The sequence below is a fragment of the Typopeltis vanoorti genome, chromosome 10 (genome assembly GCF_054136105.1).
Source record: "Typopeltis vanoorti isolate ZY-2024b chromosome 10, IOZ_Tvanoo_1.0, whole genome shotgun sequence".
In the NCBI taxonomy this organism is placed as follows: Eukaryota; Metazoa; Arthropoda; class Arachnida; order Uropygi; family Thelyphonidae; genus Typopeltis; species Typopeltis vanoorti.
In genome coordinates, this window is record NC_143558.1 from 28,147,170 (window position 1) to 28,164,576 (window position 17,407).

The 17,407-nt window shown below is 36.4% G+C and overlaps 1 protein-coding gene across 1 annotated transcript in view; it reads left to right on the plus strand.

The window, feature by feature from the left end:
* The window catches only part of LOC150102272 (Golgi resident protein GCP60), a 189,116-nt gene that overhangs the window by 37,807 nt on the left and 133,902 nt on the right, over nucleotides 1-17,407 (plus strand). The window lies entirely within an intron of this gene.

The window sequence follows — 17,407 nt, forward strand, 5'->3', positions numbered from 1 at the left end:
TATCAGAAGTCTTTATCTCCTTTTCATAGTCTAAATCATGCATCCCTAGGTATGTGGATCTTCTAAATCCCCCTTCTAGCTCATGTTCATTGACCTTTATTTGCTTCTTCATCCTCTTCTCCCTGAATGTCATTGCTGATGTGAAATATCTTTATGTGCTCTTCCCCTTATGTCAAGAAACTGGGTTACAGAAGTAACTACAGCATTATACCCCCCCTTCACCACCACTATGAAGCAGAGAATGATATGGCTATGACAGCACATATCATTCTCTGCTTAGTTACTGCTTCAGTGTGGAGGGACTAGCCAGCATCAGTGTGACAACTCAAGTTCTACTAGACAGATCTGAACAAATTTAAAGTACAGCAATTTCCTTTTGTCATTCTGGGTAAGAGAAACGTAAAATTTAGAAATCGTTGGGGGGTAGGGTGTAGGATTGTTTTAGACTGCCATGTTTTGGGCAAAAACTGGCACTGAAAGGTAAAAAAGCTTGAGGTTGAGTTAAATGCCTTAGAAGCAGAGAAGATTGCAAAATCAGCTGGCAAGTGTTAAAAACATTCAAAAATGATGAAAAATTTTGCTTAGGCTAAATTAAATCAACCATCTACAAGTCAGAACCAACCAACTGCTACTTTAGATCCATATGTAACATGGCATATTTCCTTTTGAGTAAAATGTTTGACAATATCTAAAGAATCCACTCCTGCTTGGCTTTATTTAAATTATTTATTAATTAATTAAATTGCTTATTAAATTAAAGATGCCAAGAAATTATATTCTTGGTTTAATCCTTTATCTAAGTGTAAGCAAACAGTTTCCACTTGAAGTAACGTCAGGACTGGGTAACTCATATATAGAAGCTAATGACTTCACATCTTGGCTTAGTATCCCATACTGTAAAGCACATATCATTATGGACATGTATAATGCTATGCATTATGGGACGGGGTCACTACCCAGACTGTTTTCACTATATAAGTGAAGGGAAGTCTCCAAAAACTAAGTAATCCCTCAGATCACTCTAACTCATCAAGTGCAGGCAACCCGAAGAATCATTTTACTCAGCAGTGGTTCCCCTCAGTGCAAGGCCCACCCTGCCACGGAGAGGAACCCTCAGCAGTGATTCTGCCCAATGGCAAAAAGCCACCTCTGAGCAGAGCAGTTCATATCTCTCAGTCTGACAACCACTTCTGCACAAAAGTACATCAGTGAGAGTCAGATCTAGAGGTGATACCTAGGCTGAAGTAATTCACAAGTCATATTTCCATATATGAGTAGCCAAAAGGTGTTACACCTTATTACTAAAATACTTTGGATTAGAGATAAATATTGGAAGTTTTTCCACATGGTTATACTATAAATTAAAGATACCAAGAAAATATATTCTTGGTTTAATCCTTTATCCAAGTGTAAGCAAACAATGTTTGTGTGACACCTTTTTGGCCAATTGTATATTGAAATATGGCTTGTGCATTACTTCAACCGTGGTATCACTTATGGGTCTGGGTACATTATACATGTCTGTAAGGATACATGCTTTGCATTATGGGATATTAATGCAAGTGATGTGAAGTAATTAGCTTCTTTATACGAGTTGCTCAGTCCTGAAGTTACTTCAGCAAATTTTGTTTGCTTACACTTGGATAAAGGATTAAACCAAGAATATAATTTCTTGGCATCTTTAATTTATAGTATAACCAAGTGGGAAAACTTCCAATAAATTGCTTAGTGTTAGCGATGTCTAATTTTATGTTGCAAATCATGTGAAATGGTTAACAAGCTGATGTTATCACAAAGTTATTATTATTATTACGGGCGACTCCAGGAGTCCTTAGACTCATCGAGGGAGGCCCTAAACATCATGTGCACACAACTATTCAGCATTCTCACAGTATCTATCATACCTTGCCTTGAACACATTCACTGTCATAGCACCCACAGCAGACTCTGGCAGCTTATTCCACTCATTTACCACTCTAAAAGTAAAGAACCCAGCTCTAACACCCTTGCTAACCACATTCTTGCACAGCTTCCATAGATGTCCCCTAGTTCTCCCACCACCAGTTCTGATCTCAAAAATATCCTCTGAATTAATCCTATAGAAACCCTTCAGCAATTTGAATGTCTCAATCATATCTCCCCTCTTCTGCCTATCAACCAATTTCTGCAACCCACAAATCTTCAACCTGTTCTCATAAGGTTCATTCCGTAGATCTGCTATCATCTTAGTCACTCGCTTCTGGATCCTCTCCACCTTCTCCCCATCAAGAAGAAACCTAGGTGACCAAATCTGGGCACAGTAGTCGAGATGAGGTCTTATCAAGGCTCGGCACAGAGGAACAATAACTTGCTTGTCTCTGCTCGTCAAAGTATTTTTCAACAACCAAGTGATTTGATGAGCTGATTTAGCCACTTTTGCAATGTGCCCCCTAAACTTCATCTCCTTATCCACCAACACTCCCAAGTCCCTGGCCTCATCAATAACAATAATAAATAATAATAATAACGAAAGTTAACAATAATGCACATGTTATTATTTCCTATCTCAATATTATTTGACAATGATGGGAACATCAGTCGGAATGTGGAAGATATTTGTACTGTTGAAAATCTTTTGCCTAATGGATAACTGTTCTCAACACAGTCTCCAAAACAGTCGATTGAAGATATCATAGATTTCATTCACTTTATTCTTCTGCCTTATACCACTGTTGAAGAAAAATGATCAAATACCATCGATTCTAAATAGCGACTTCAACATTGAATTCTCTGATCTTAATTCGCAGGCCCTTTTTCAAGTATCTAAAAGAGATGTTTGACCTCACTGTGAACATCAGCCAATCCTTTTATATGAATGATCTATAAAATTGGTACTTTTATTGATGTGCTTTGCATGACGGGTAGTTTTGCAGTAGAGATTAATTGCATTTGCAAGTCTGTGTCTCATATTTTAGTTACCACAAATCAATTGTATCTGTATTCCTGATTACATTGAAAAAATTAAAATTGTTTTTTTCTTTGTTTTCGGGAGGGGGGACAACGCTACAGTAGATGGCATAGATGATGATGGTGGCGGTCTGGTATGGTTGGTAATCATAGTGGAGACAGAGTTGTAGAAGTAGGTGCCTTCCCTTGATGAATCAAATGTTTGTTATCAACCTGTATTTCTTTCATTTTCATTTAACTTCAGCACTGTTCTCTCTTGCTCTTCATCTTCTTCAGTAATGATTATATCATCTGTAAATCAAATTATTGACTCTTACCCCTTGAACTGAAATTTCCCTTATATATTCCTTTATAACATCCATTGTTCTTTCCAGAAGCATAATCAAGGTGGCTGGGGATGTTGAGTCTCCTTCCTCTTATTGTTTGGAACCATCTTCCTGTCTTTTTGCAATTTCTAAGCATCTACTTAATAAGTACTTAATGGGAAATGGGAAATGTACTTAATATCTTAAGTACATTTCCCATATGACTGATTATGTCAGTTGTTCTGTAATTTTTACACTCCATTTTGCTTCCTTTTTTTTTTTTTTGTGAATGGATTTTGGAATTGATCTTGTTCATTCTTTTGGTGCTTTCCTTTCATTCCATGCAGTGTTACACAAACAACTGGTGCAGTTTTCTGTCATCTTGCCACCATGTTTTAGCAACTCCCCAATGAAATCATCATTTTCAAGGCATTAATGGTTCTTCAAATGCTTTTTGCTATAACTAGCTCTTCTCTCAGCTACCTATTTTGCCTTGAGACAGGTAATTGAGTCTGCTTGGCAGTGATATTTTCATCAATTAACCTCTTTTTTTTTTTTTTTACCACATCTCCCAGTGTCTTATATAACTCAGCAGCATCATGTCCATTTAAATTTTTTTATTTCTTCCATATTCATCAAAATTTCATCCTTTTTGCAATATAGTACCAAGCCTTAAATCTGGAATGCTTGAAATTTTGGCGTTTCTATATTCTCCATCTAGCTCTTTTTTTGTGGATTGTCTATATAATATATATTTCAGCAAAAAAGAAAAAAAAAAAAGAAAGAAAAGTATGTGATGATTAAAACTAGATATGTGAGAGGTGACCTCAACATAGCCTTTTAAGGAATGCAGAGAACTGACTGGAGCTTCTGACCTAATGTTCAGTCCTCAACTTATTGTTGCATATCCTTCCTTGTGGGGCACGTGGTGGAGGGGACTTTCCAGTGATGGTACTGGTCCTTTTCATTGTAACTCTTTTTCTTTGCTTTTGTTTCCTGCCACCATCACTGTGATCCAATGCCCTGCTGCATTTCGTCTATAGTGCAAACCGTGGACATCCAGAAAGGGTATCCTGGTGGTCCTCCTTGCATTACTTTGCCCTCTGCTTCAGCAAGACAGATAGTCCTGGATCAGTTGGCTGGTGTGCTTGCCTGCAAGGGTCCAATGGTGTTGTCAATACAGTAGCAAGGGTATGAAGCGCCTGTGGCAAGTTTCTAACTTGCGCCCCCCTAACCCAAAAATGACAAAAATTTTGAAAAATTTAAACGTAACAAGTTAAATTTTATTAATGCAATATGTTAAATATTTACTATTAACCCCATCAAAATGAGTTGCAGTGTGTTGCAGAATTTGTGTCTGAAGTAGCTTATTGCTGAAATTTAAAAATACAATATAAAATAGCAGACTTTTATATCTATTTATTTATTTTTATTTTTTACGTTTTGCACCCCAAACCTAGTTGCGCCTCTTTCGCCACACCCTCGTTACGGCACTGAGTATTGCAGTAAGTCTCTTACCTTATGGTCCAGGATCGGGACTTAAGGCTTGCTGTGGTACTAGTATACCGTCTGAGGCAGCATTGGTTTTCCACTCCTGAGTGCATCCATGTGTAGCTCTGGGGTGGATGGGAAGTGCTGGCACTGAACAAAAAAAAACCCTTGAGCATTGAATCCTTCATTATCAAATGTTTTAGGGACCCTAACAAGATCCCAACCAAGTACTGATACTGTAGATGCAGCACTTGGTTATAGAAGTAAGAAACAAAATGTGATACCAGTGTTTCTGATCATCAATGCAACATGTGAAAAGCTAATAGGGAAAATATCACCTTTCTTTATTCAAAAGGGTTTAGAAAGACGGGCAGTATCTCTGAAAACTGTTCAGAAATTATGTTCTGGTGATATTCTTGCTGGAAACATATCAGAAACATTCTAAAAAACTGCTGAAAGCAACACGGAAGAGTGGAATACGTCACAGTAACACCTTATAAAACACTCAATTCTTGTAGAGGAGTGATATCAGAATTGGATCTGCTTGATCTTCCTAATGAAGAGATATGTTCAGAGCTTAAAGATCAGGGAGTGATGGTGTGAGACACATCCTGATATGTAGGAATGGGCACCTGGTTCCAACTAAGAACATTGTACTTAGTTGGAACAAAAAAAAACTTTTGATACACCTAAGCCTCCAACATCTGTAAAAGCAGGGTATCTTAAATCTGCTCTGTTAAATTATACATCCATAATTCACTAAGATGCTTTAAATGTCAGAAATATGAACATGCCCAAACTGCCTGTCATGGCTATACCAGCTGTGCCTGATGCAGTAGTAAAGAGCATGATAACAATTCTTGCTTTTCAAAGAAAGCTGAATGTGTCAAACTATCAGGGAGATCACCTAGCTTACTCCTGTGTATGTCAGAAGTGGAAAGATGATAAAGAAATACAATAAATTAAAACAGAACAAAATATATCATAATGCAAAGAGGAAGTTAGCCACCACTACACCTTTTCTAATATCCTCTTAACCTGAGAAGGTGGCATCAACGAAAATGTCAACAGCATCACAAACATGAATATCTATTCTACCATTTGATAATTTCAAATGGTAGAATAGATATTTTAATATGTCACAAGTATCCTTAAAACAGCAAATTTGATAATTTCACCATACCTGAACTTTATGGTCATGAGCTCTTCTCTGTTGAGCACATCAATTGCACGACATATAGTTTGACTCCTGAAACAACTCTAAAAATAGTTCCAGTGATGAAAACCTACTTGTCAACAAAATTTTGTCAAGGATGTAGCCAAGGTAGCTTTGGCTAGACGAGCAAGCATCAGCCTTCGATATACAACACAAAGCTCAATTATTGCCGTGCAAGCTTAAGACGTCTTCTGTCTACAAAAATAAAAGCCTAAATAGAATGCTTATAAATGCATGCTTTATTAACAAATAAATATTACTTCTTTCTCAAGTAATGAGCTTGCGCAGCAAGCATGGAGAATTCGCCCCTGTTGAATTACATATGTCCAATTTATTTACCACCAGGTGCTGAATTAAATGAAATCGATCTTGATAACCTTATCTTGCGGCTGCCTGAACTCATACTTATGCGTTCAGGTGACTTATATGGGTGCAACACTTGTGGGGTAGTGCCAACACAAATGGGTGAGGTCGCATCATTGATTGAATCCTTGTCGATAATGACCTCTCTCATTTGAATAATTGACTCAAGACTTTCTTCCATATGCCTCTCCACTCATATTCCAATTGATCTTGCAATCTGCTCTCCTGCCATTTTTTCACTGCTCACATAGGATGTTGGAGACAACATTTATGGAAGTGATCCTTTTCCTGTTATTTGCACAATGTCTTCACACAAACCATATTCTCTTACACAATGCCCACTTGAAAAATGGACTAGGCTGATTGGAATACTTTTTCTCATCTTGCAAAATTTAATGCTGATATAGTCAGTCAAATGCCTATCAATGAAGCAGTAAAGTTTATAGCCGATTGTATTGTCAAAGCAGCAACAGCCTCAAATCGAAAAACATTTCAATTCCGACTGTATCTGAAGCCTTGGTGGAACCCTGGTTCCAGCCAAAAAAAAAAGATCAAGACAGAACACAGGGTATCACATCAAACCTTAATAGCTTTTAAACGTGCTTAGGACAGAGCATGTTATGTGAGATGTCAGAAGCAAAAACAATCTCAAATCCATTTTATCTGATCAATTACTCAAACAACTAGTGCAAAAGATGTATGAGATAAAAATCTGATAAATCAAAGGTAGATACAGAACCCACTGTTTGTATCTACCTTAGACCATAATGAATGTATTGTTGCTGATCCCAAAGCTATTACAGACACTGTGGGGAAAAAAGTTCGCCAGAATCTCAACAACAGCTTCACATCTTCAATTTTTAGTATTGAAAGAGCAGCAAGAGAAACAGCAGCCAAATTTTTCTACCAACGGGTTTGAGCCATATAGTCAGCCATTTGTTAAGGAAGAACTAAAAAGAGTTTTCTTTTTTTTTTTTTCTCTTTTCCAGCTCAGCGCAGTAGGTCCTGATGACATCCATTATTAAATGAGAAAGCATATTCCATCAACTTCTGTGGATCTCTTTCTCTTAATATATAACAGAACACTTACAGAGGAAGAGTTTCTGGATTTTTGGCATAAGTCAGTTGTCATTGCTATCCCAAATTCATTAACTATCCCAACACAAGCAACCAGTTATCAACCTATTGCTTTGACCAGTTGCCTTTTGTAAGATATTATAGAAAACGGTTAATACTAGACTTCTCTATATAGAAAGTAACAGTCTTCTCTGCAACACACAATGTGACGTCTGATAACGTCTATTCATAGACGTTATTTGACTTTGGGCCATTTGGTTTGGTTAGAAACTCGTATAAGAAATGCATTCCTAAAACGAGAAAATGAAACTAGTTTCATTATTCTTTGACATGGAAAAGCTTATGATACAGTCTGGAGATATGGCATATTAAAAGACCTCTATAACCTTGGTCTCATAAGACACATTCCTGTTTATTAAAAACTTTGTCAGAGAATGGAAAGTATGCTATCTTGGCCATATCATCGGGAACATTGTATGACTAGTCCATTTTTTGGTATCACAGTTAACTCAATCACTAAACAGCTTCCTCTGACTGTAGGCAATGCTCTATATGTTGATGACTTCACAATCTGTCATTCTCGTAACATGAGGGTAATTGGAAGTTAACTCCAACAAGCAAATGATTGTCTATTCATGGGCTGTTAGTAATGGGTTCAGATTTTCAGCAGAAAAATCTGAATCTGTACACTTCTGCCAAAAATGCAGTCTTCATCTAGATCCTTTATTAAGAATAGCACAAACTGTTATTCCAGTAGCAATGGAAGCCAAGTTCTTGCGACTCATCTTTGACAGGAAAAATTTACATTCCTTGCACACGCGTTCATCATCTGAGGGAAAAGTGCAAAAGAGTGTTGAATTTACTTGACATCTATCCTCTACTGAATGGGGTGCTGATCGATCCTCATTGTTTTGTCTTTGATGGAATGCATTTCTTATACAAGTTTCTAACCAAACCAAATGGCCCAAAGTCGAATGACGTCTATGAAGGCCACATTGTGTGTTGCTTATACATTCAAAGCTGGATTATGGGTCTCAAGTCAATGGTTCATCAAGGCAGAGACCCGTAATGGTTAGATCTCAACCATAATCAGGCTATATGAATAGCTACTGGTACCTTCCACACATTGTCCACTCAAAACCTTTATGCTGATGCAAATGAACCAACTCTATCACTTAGTTGGATACAGCTGTCTCTTAACTATGCCCTAAAAATAGTTTTTCTAAGAGCATCCTACGTGGACTAGTTTCTTTTCTTTACATTGGGAGGCTCAGTTTCATACATGGCAGACTGCCATATGTCCTTTTGGTGTGCATGTTAACGCTACCGGCCAAGATGTCTGTAGACGTCAAGGTTATCATGGATGCGAAGTGCGTATTAAAATTGTAATACCATTGATATCACATTGAAATATATGATGAATACAAAGTGTACGAGGATGCATATTTGATCCATAATGGCCGGTAAGATGGTTAAAGAGATTATGGAAGCTACTGGCATGAATGATGACATTACCTGCATACCAAACCTAACAGCATTCCCCCATGGCAGGTTTGCACTTTATCTTGAAACCTCTCACTTAGTCAACTACAAAAGTCTCATATACTATTATCTTTCTACCTTCAATTATTTTATGCACATATAGCAACCCACTCTGATTTCTTGCCCATCTATACTGATGGCTTAAGATCAGAGATCTCTGTTGGCTGTGTTTTCTGATTTTACTATATCCAACCTGATCCCACTCGATTGCAGTAATTACACAGCAGAGTTGTATGCCATTCAGCTTGCTCTTGTGCATATAAAAGAGAACTGCTACCAAAAATAAGTAAGTTATACAGAATTAATTTATAAATTAATTCTTTGTAAAAAGTTAAAAACGTCATGAAATTTGTCTAAGTTTAGTAACATCTGTCGTGGTGTGTATGCGGCCAAATAAGTAAAAATTTCATTCTTCTCTTTGTGAAGTGCTGGCACGCAAGCACTTCTATGTATAATCCATATCCATTGCTTTGTGAAGTGTTACAACTGTTGTACAAAATGAAGATATCTTAAGTTTGATGTTTGTGCTGGATTCTACATGGACTAGTCTCTTTTCTTTACATTGGAAGGCTCAGTCCTTTTGGTGTGCATGTTAAAGAGATTCCCACCCACATTAGAATTAAGGGAAATGAGACTGCAGCTGCTAGATTAGCTTATACTTTTTCCACGTACTGTTTGGCAGTACCATATACAGACTACAGACAGTTTGTATGATCAAAGCTAATTGCTCAGTGGCAATCACTTCTGTTTACAATCAGCACATAATCACTGACAAACATATTGCATGATATTAAGCCTGAAATTTAACATTAACAGTCTAGTCAATGTAGAAACAGAAGAGAAGAAGTTGTTTTTTCTAGCCTTTTCATGGGTCACTCATCTTACACATTTTTATTTACTGAGGGCTGATGACTCAGCTATGTATAAAAAATGCAACACACATCTTACCATTTGCCACATTCTGGTGGAGTGCAGCACTTCATACAAGAGAAGAATTTAATTTTTACTTATCTGGCCGAGCCATATATGCTCTGACAGATGTTATTAAACTTGGACAAATTTCAGGGCATTTTTAACTTTTTACAAAGAATTAATTTATACAAACACATTTGATTTATAAATTTTATTTATACAGTAAAACCCCATTTTTACGTTCCCCGCAATTTACGTTTTCCTGCCATATGCGTCATTTTCCGTTGGTCCCGTTGTAAGGCCTATTCTTATGATATATTGTTTTCCCGCCATTAACAACTTGATGTGGACGTTATTTCCCATGATTTGCGTTTTTTTTCTCGGGTGGAAATACTGATTTTCGAATCGATTTCTGCAGAAATATGCACATTTCTGTTCCCAGATGGTGTTGCTTTCGGCTGTAAGTTTCATTTCTGCCATCACAGTGACTTGCACGCTTGAAGCAGTAATGTAGTGATGAGTGATACTGTGATTTTTCAATCACAGTACGAATTGATATTGCAGAATTTTTGTTACGTAATTTAGCATCTGAAAGTTGCTTTCAAGTTGCGGTGGTGGATTATCCATGTTAGTAACATGGAGAGAAAAAAAAAAAAATGTATTTCGTAGAAGAAAAGATGGCAATTCTGTGACGTGCAGATTGGCATGCCTGGAACACGTGTACATTTAGCAAAAGATTTTCCGTGTCCACTTTGAACACGATAGTAGAAAACAGGTCAAGCATTGAACTCAATGCAAAGCAATCTGGCACTATGTCAAAAAAAAAAAAAAAAACCGAAAAGTAAAAACAATAAACAATTAAAGATTTTTTTTAAATAGATAAATGTAAGTAATTCTAAATTCATTTATTTTCAGTTATTAAATTTTGTAATTAAGTATGTGGACTCACATACTAGCAGCAAGTCATCTTTTAGCCTTTTTTTAGATGTTTTTTTTACACTTTCCTGCTATTTACACTTTTTTCCATCAGTCCCCTGAAAAGTGTAAAAAAAGAGGTTTTACTGTATATAGATACTGCATTGTTTAACTTAATTTGGTGTGTAAATATTTATTAATTAATTTATCCCATTAGGATAAATTAATTACAGTAGTACACACTAACACCTTGTGTGTACTACTGTAACTTTTGCTATGGTACAGTATAGCATTTGCTGTCCTTGTACCAATAAAATATTCAATCAACTACCCAGATCCTTTCCTCCAATGTCAAAATTGCCTTTGCCATTATACTCTCCAGTCGAGGTGCTTTCTCATTCTTTTGGGTTTTTGCAGTTTTAAATTCTTGTATTGTAAAATTGTTACACATAATTTGTTTTTTATTATTATTTCAGGCAAAGTTCATGGGTGAATTATTCAACAGCTTTTTGAAGTAGTTCTGTGCTAAGAGTTCTTCATTTTTGTCTTCAAGTATATTGCCATTTTTACCGTTAATCCTTAGTCTTTTGAATTTTTTCTGCATAAAAAATGAGTTACCGGGTACCTTTTTTCTGGTTTTATGCTATTCTGGTATATTTCTAATTTTGTGGTGATGTGGTTTTCATTATCATTTTGAGAGGCCATATAAACTAAATGCTAAAAGATCAATCATTTAGAATTTTTAGTTCATTTAGGTGATTGTGTAGGTCATATATCCTGTGTTTTCTGTATTGTTGTATAATGTCATTGCATTTCTTTATTAATTCTTCAGTGGTTTGTTCACCCATTTCCTTTGAGTTGATGACAGAGTCTTGGTGACTAAAATTTCTGCTGCTGCTTCATGGATGTAAGTGAAGTCCTAGGTTTGTTCTTCAGACACTGAACCTTCTGTTACATTTTATAATGGCTCTTTATACTGGATTTGTATGGTAGGAAGAATGAGGTTTTTCTATATTTATTTATTTATTTATTTTCCATTCTTATTTTAAGTTTAAAAGTGGTGAGACAGTTTTATATGTGCACTTACTATTCTGTGATCATCGTTTACTTCTACCCTGTTGTACGCTCTGAAATTTTGAATTAATCTCATGCATTATTTTGTTAATTAAAATATTATGTAATTATGTTTTAAGTTTTTTTCCACTTGGTTAGACTATAATAAATTTAGTTTAATCCTTTATGCAAGTGTAAGCAAACAAAGTTTGCAGCTGAAGTATCTTCAGGATTGAGGCAACTCGTGGTAAAGGTGGACCAAGTGCTCTCATCACTCCTTGTCTTAGTATCTCCTATAATGCAAAGCACATCCCTTTCAGACATGTATAATGCTATGCATTAAGGGAAGGGCCACTACCCAGACCAGTTTCGATCTTTATTGAAGTCTCGTCAGTTGGAGCCAGACCCAGATTGGTCAACCTTTACAATGAATTGCCTCAGTCCTGAAGATACTTCAGACACAAACTTTGTTTGTTTACACTTGGATAAAGGATTAAACTAAATTTATTATAGTCTAACCAAGTGAAAAAAAAACTTCCAACATCTTTCTCTAAATCCAGAGTAATTTAATAATAAGGTGGTACACCTTTTGGTAACTTGTATAAGTAAATATGACTTCTCCATTGCTTCTGCCTTAGTATCACCACTTCTGGGTCTGGCTCCCACTGACGAGACCTCAATAAAGGTCGAAACTGGTCTGGGTAGTGGCCCTTTCCTTAATGCATAGCATTATACATGTCCGCAAGGAGATGCGCTTTGCATTATTGGAGATACTGAGACAAGGAGTGATGAGAGCTTGGTCCACCTTTACCACGAGTTGCCTCAGTCCTGAAGATACTTCAGGTGCAAACTTTGTTTGCTTACACTTGGATAAAGGATTAAACTGAATTTATTATGATGTAATTATGATTTTGTTCCATTTGGATGGAACAAAATCATAATTTGTGTGGAAATTTGTTCTATAAATTGACAAAGTTATTTGTGTAGCATAGTTCATTTAGAATATGTCCATTTTCATTATTATGGTACTATATGAAAGGTCCTATATTTTTTTTGTAATTGCTGAAACATCTGATCCTATTTGTGCATTAAAATATTTTCTGTACCTGGCGATTCTCAGTGGAGCATAGGTGGTGTTATTATTATGTAACACCTTCAAGGAGTCCAAAGACTTATCAAGGGAGAGCACCTACTTTACAACTCTCCATCTCCAGCACTTAATCTACCAATTGCAGTGAACCAATACTACTGTTATCACCTACACCAGCGCCTACATCTACAACCTATACTTACATCTACTGCCCACCACCACTAGTTTTTTTTGTCTGTTCATTGCATGTGTTCTCAATGCCGATTTGTCTGTCTGTTTGATAAAAACTCAAGTTTCTGGGAGAAAAACCCTGCTACTTCCATATGAGATTGTCTAATTCACCTTCACTCGAAAAAAAACATATAAAGATTCCTCTCGTTGGAAGCTACTTGGTTAGAAGACTTCTCAGCTGAATTGTTTTAGCATTTGGCATGTTTAAACAGCAGTGTAAAGTTGTTCATTGTCATGAATTAAAACAGCTCTGGAGCCGATGTGGCATAATCTTTTGTTTTGAATATAACTAATTTTTTTTAGGTTCTCACAGTAAACATCTGCATTTATTGTTGTTCCTTGAGGGTCATAAAGTCAAAGAGAAAAACACCCTCCCCAAACACGATATATCTGATCTTCCTGGAGGTAATTAACTGTTTGAATTTCTTTGCCTTTGGAGATGATCTATTACGCTACCAGTGAATTAATTGCTACTTATTCTCTGGTGTCACATGAGAAATTCAGCTTTCATCTCCTATCATAATGTAGTTCAAAAATTTATCACCTTCATTACAATACCATTCTCAGAAGTTCAGTGCTGCTGCCATGTGTTTTATTTTGGCATCCATCTTACATACCATTTGCAACACTAAATGTTTCTAGATAATTTCATGTGGTAAAGAAAGAGAAATGTGGAAAATGAGTACTCTACTCAGAAATGATGAATCTTCTGTTTTCTTGAATCTTCTTATTCATGTCAAGCAGATTGGCAGTGATTAGTGATGGTCAACCAGATCAGTCTTCATTGTATACATGTTCTTCATCCCTTAGCTGAACATCTTACACCATCTTCTCATCATTTCCTCACTTATGGCATTTTCTCCATACACTTCACTAATTTGCCATTAAATTTCAGCTGGCAAACATTTTTGGCATTCATAAATTTTATCACTGACTGTGTCTCACAACTGGTAGGATTTTTGATATCATTTTGTAACATGGTGGTGAACGTATATCATCAGTTCTCAGTCTATGTTTATGTCTCAAATACTTGCTTAGCTCCTGCGACATCACTGTGCAACCACACTTCCCCACTCCTGCCAATTGCACCTCCAATATGTATGATTGGAACTTAGTTTCTGGACTTGGTTCACTATGGATCCTTTTGTTGACCAGGATTCCAGTTCTCCCTACCAAATTTCTCTGCTAATGTGAAGATGGTTTTTTCAATTTAATGGATTTTATTCCATTGAAAATCAGTTTTGCATTTGTGTTCTTGGATACAGACTGCATCAAGGTTTTCTGACTCTGCTCCTGTGCAAAGTTTATGAAGCATACCACATTTCAGGAGGTAATGAACGTTGTAGGTGGATACAGTGAGTGGGTTTCTTCAAAGCTGATGTTTTGAGTTTTTAGCTTATGGGTTTCATCAAAGACTTTCACTGAAAGGCATTTTTTGTATTTTGTTTTATTCCTTTTGACAAATCAGGTGATTAGTCCTGGTGTCCTTATTCACCCATGTTAGCCTTCTGGGAGTATACCTAGCATTTCCTGGGAAGCACCATCTGGAAGGTTTGGTATAGGTTTTCATTCCAGTTGTATATTCAGTACATTTTTTAGTAACAGAATGATCCACCTCCTCTGATCCATGCCAATTTTTTTTTCATAAATAGTGCAATACACTTTTATACTATAAACAGAAATATACTTTTAGCAGAAAGTTGTAAAATGTTATGTGAGATGAATTTTCTAATTAATGATTTCTTTAATCATTAATGAAAATTGTATCAACAAAATGTGCCTTCTTTCAGAAGGCCTTAGATTTTGAGATTCTCTATTACATGGGGATTGTTCACTTAGGTGTTTCTGTAAACATGTTATAAGCTTTGAAAGTAAGGTTGTGATTTATTAAAAAAAAAGGGTGGGGGGGTGAGAGTAGGGAATTACTTATCACACTTGCAATTAGATTTTACTCAGAAATGTATGTGATGTCAGTTTAACAGTGTGCATACAACCTGCAAGTTTTGTTCTATTACATTAATATAAGGGACTAATTGTTGGTCACATGTTATTCTGAGGCAATAGTCCCATCACTGGTTAGCAAAGTTTTGGATTGATTGTTTTGTACAATTGTTATACAATGTACAATATGAAATCAGTGATAGCGTTAGGAGACACATAAATTATCATATAGTTCTTCAGCTTAATGTGGAAAAAATTAATGAGGGAGTTATATTTGTTTTAATAAATTCCATTATTGTTGACTGATTAGGATGGCTTAGCTTTGATTTTGTTGTTTCAGATTATGACTCTAAGTAATGTTAAATAAACGTATTATTTTTAAGTGACTCACATATCCACAAGTGTATAATAATTTTATTACTGTAAATATATTGTCCAGAAACTAGCTGGTCATCATCAGTGTATCAGCATAATCACAAGGTGAAGCTAGAAAAAGAATTTCATAGATGAAATTTATTGCTTGACTTCCAAACAAGCTTAATGCAATATAAACTTTAATTTCAAGTCAAGAAATTAATACTAAATCATATTAAGAAGTGAAAAAAATTCAGTTATTAGTTTCTATCATTGTGGCACTTCTGCTAACCATTGCTAACCTCCTTGCCAACCTACCATCTTATGGTATTCCTCCCTCCCTTTGCAAATGGATTACCAGTTTCCTCTCTGGCTGTTCACTGTGGGTTATGGTAGATGCTTTCCTTTCCTTTCATCCGTTTTCTCAGTTTTATTTATCAGTGTTTTATTTATCAGTATTTATTTAACAGTTGAGCTTGGCAAGTGCAAGAAGAATGATTGTTATGGGAGATTTTAACTACAGCAGTATAAATTGGGGAGAGGAAAATGCATGTAGCAATAAGGGAATGGAATTTCTAGAATTCTTGAGGGGAAAATGTCTTAGGCAGCATGTAATAGAGGGAACAAGAGGTTGAAGAGTTTTGGATTTGGTCATAGCATCAGAAGAGTTGATAATAACTGAGATGACATCTCTCCCACCAGTTGGAGAGAGTGACCATGTGGTTTTGACTTGGAGGATGAATAGACATGCAAAAGTATCAAAGAGATGGGAACGTATGTGGAATTATAAGGCAGGTGATTACAATAGTCTTAGACGTCAACTTGGGGAAGTTTCATGGGGGAAGGAATTGGAGGGACGGGATATCATTAGTGCTTGGGAAATTGTGAAGGAATATTTGTTAGCAGCAATAGTAAGCTGTATTCCATGAGCGAAGAAGAGAACACAATTTGGAGTAAAGTGGATGACAAACAACATTAAACAGGAATTGCATGTGAAAAAGAGGCTATGGAAGAGATATAAGGAGACAGGTGAAGAGCAGATGCATGAAGAATATAAGACACAGGCCAGGAGAGTGACTAGTATGGTTAGGAAGGCGAAACTGGAATATGAGAAGAGATTGGCCCTAAGATCCAAAGAAAATCCTAGGGAATTTTTTAGCTAATAACTGAATTCGTTATTGGCTAAAAAGTAGTAGGAGAAATGACTGTGGAAGATTGACATTGTGGGATAAAAATGGGAATAGAGTGACTGATGCAGAGGAGATAGTGGAGTGGAATTGTTCAATGAACACTTTATTGGAGTATTTCATCCTGGAGGAGTAAATTTTAATACTAGAAGGATAGGGCAGGTTCGAGGTTTAGAGGTTCAGAAGGAGAGTGTGTTCCAGATGCTGAGTACTCTGGATGTCAGTAAAGCTGTGGGACTGGATGGTATTTCACCGTGAGTTTTGAGAGAATGTGCTCAAGAACTGACAGCTCCTTTGACCTGACTTTTTCAATGAAAGTCTGGCTCGGGAAAGGTTCCCAGGGAATGGAAGGAAGGTAAGATAGTGCCATTGCATAAGGATGGTAGCAGACTGAAAGTGTCTAATTATAGGCCAGTTTGTGTCATCCATAGTTGTTAAGATCTTGAAAAAATTCGTGAGGGACCGTATACTGCATTGGGCAGATGAGGGTAATGTTATCTGTGAAAGTCAGCATGGATTTGTGAAGGGATGCTCTTGTTTTAGTAATATGCTAGCCTTTTATAATAAAGTTACAAGAGCAGTAGATGAGGGAAAGGCATATACTGCCATTTTCTTGGATTTAGCGAAGGCATTTGACAGAGTGCCACATGATAAGCTGATATTTAAGTTGCAGCACATGGGTCTGGATATCAGGTTAGTCAACTGGATTCAGGATTGGCTGTCCGATAGGTATCAGAGAGTTGTGTATGGTGAGACAGTTTCAAGGAGGCAGAGGGTTACAAGT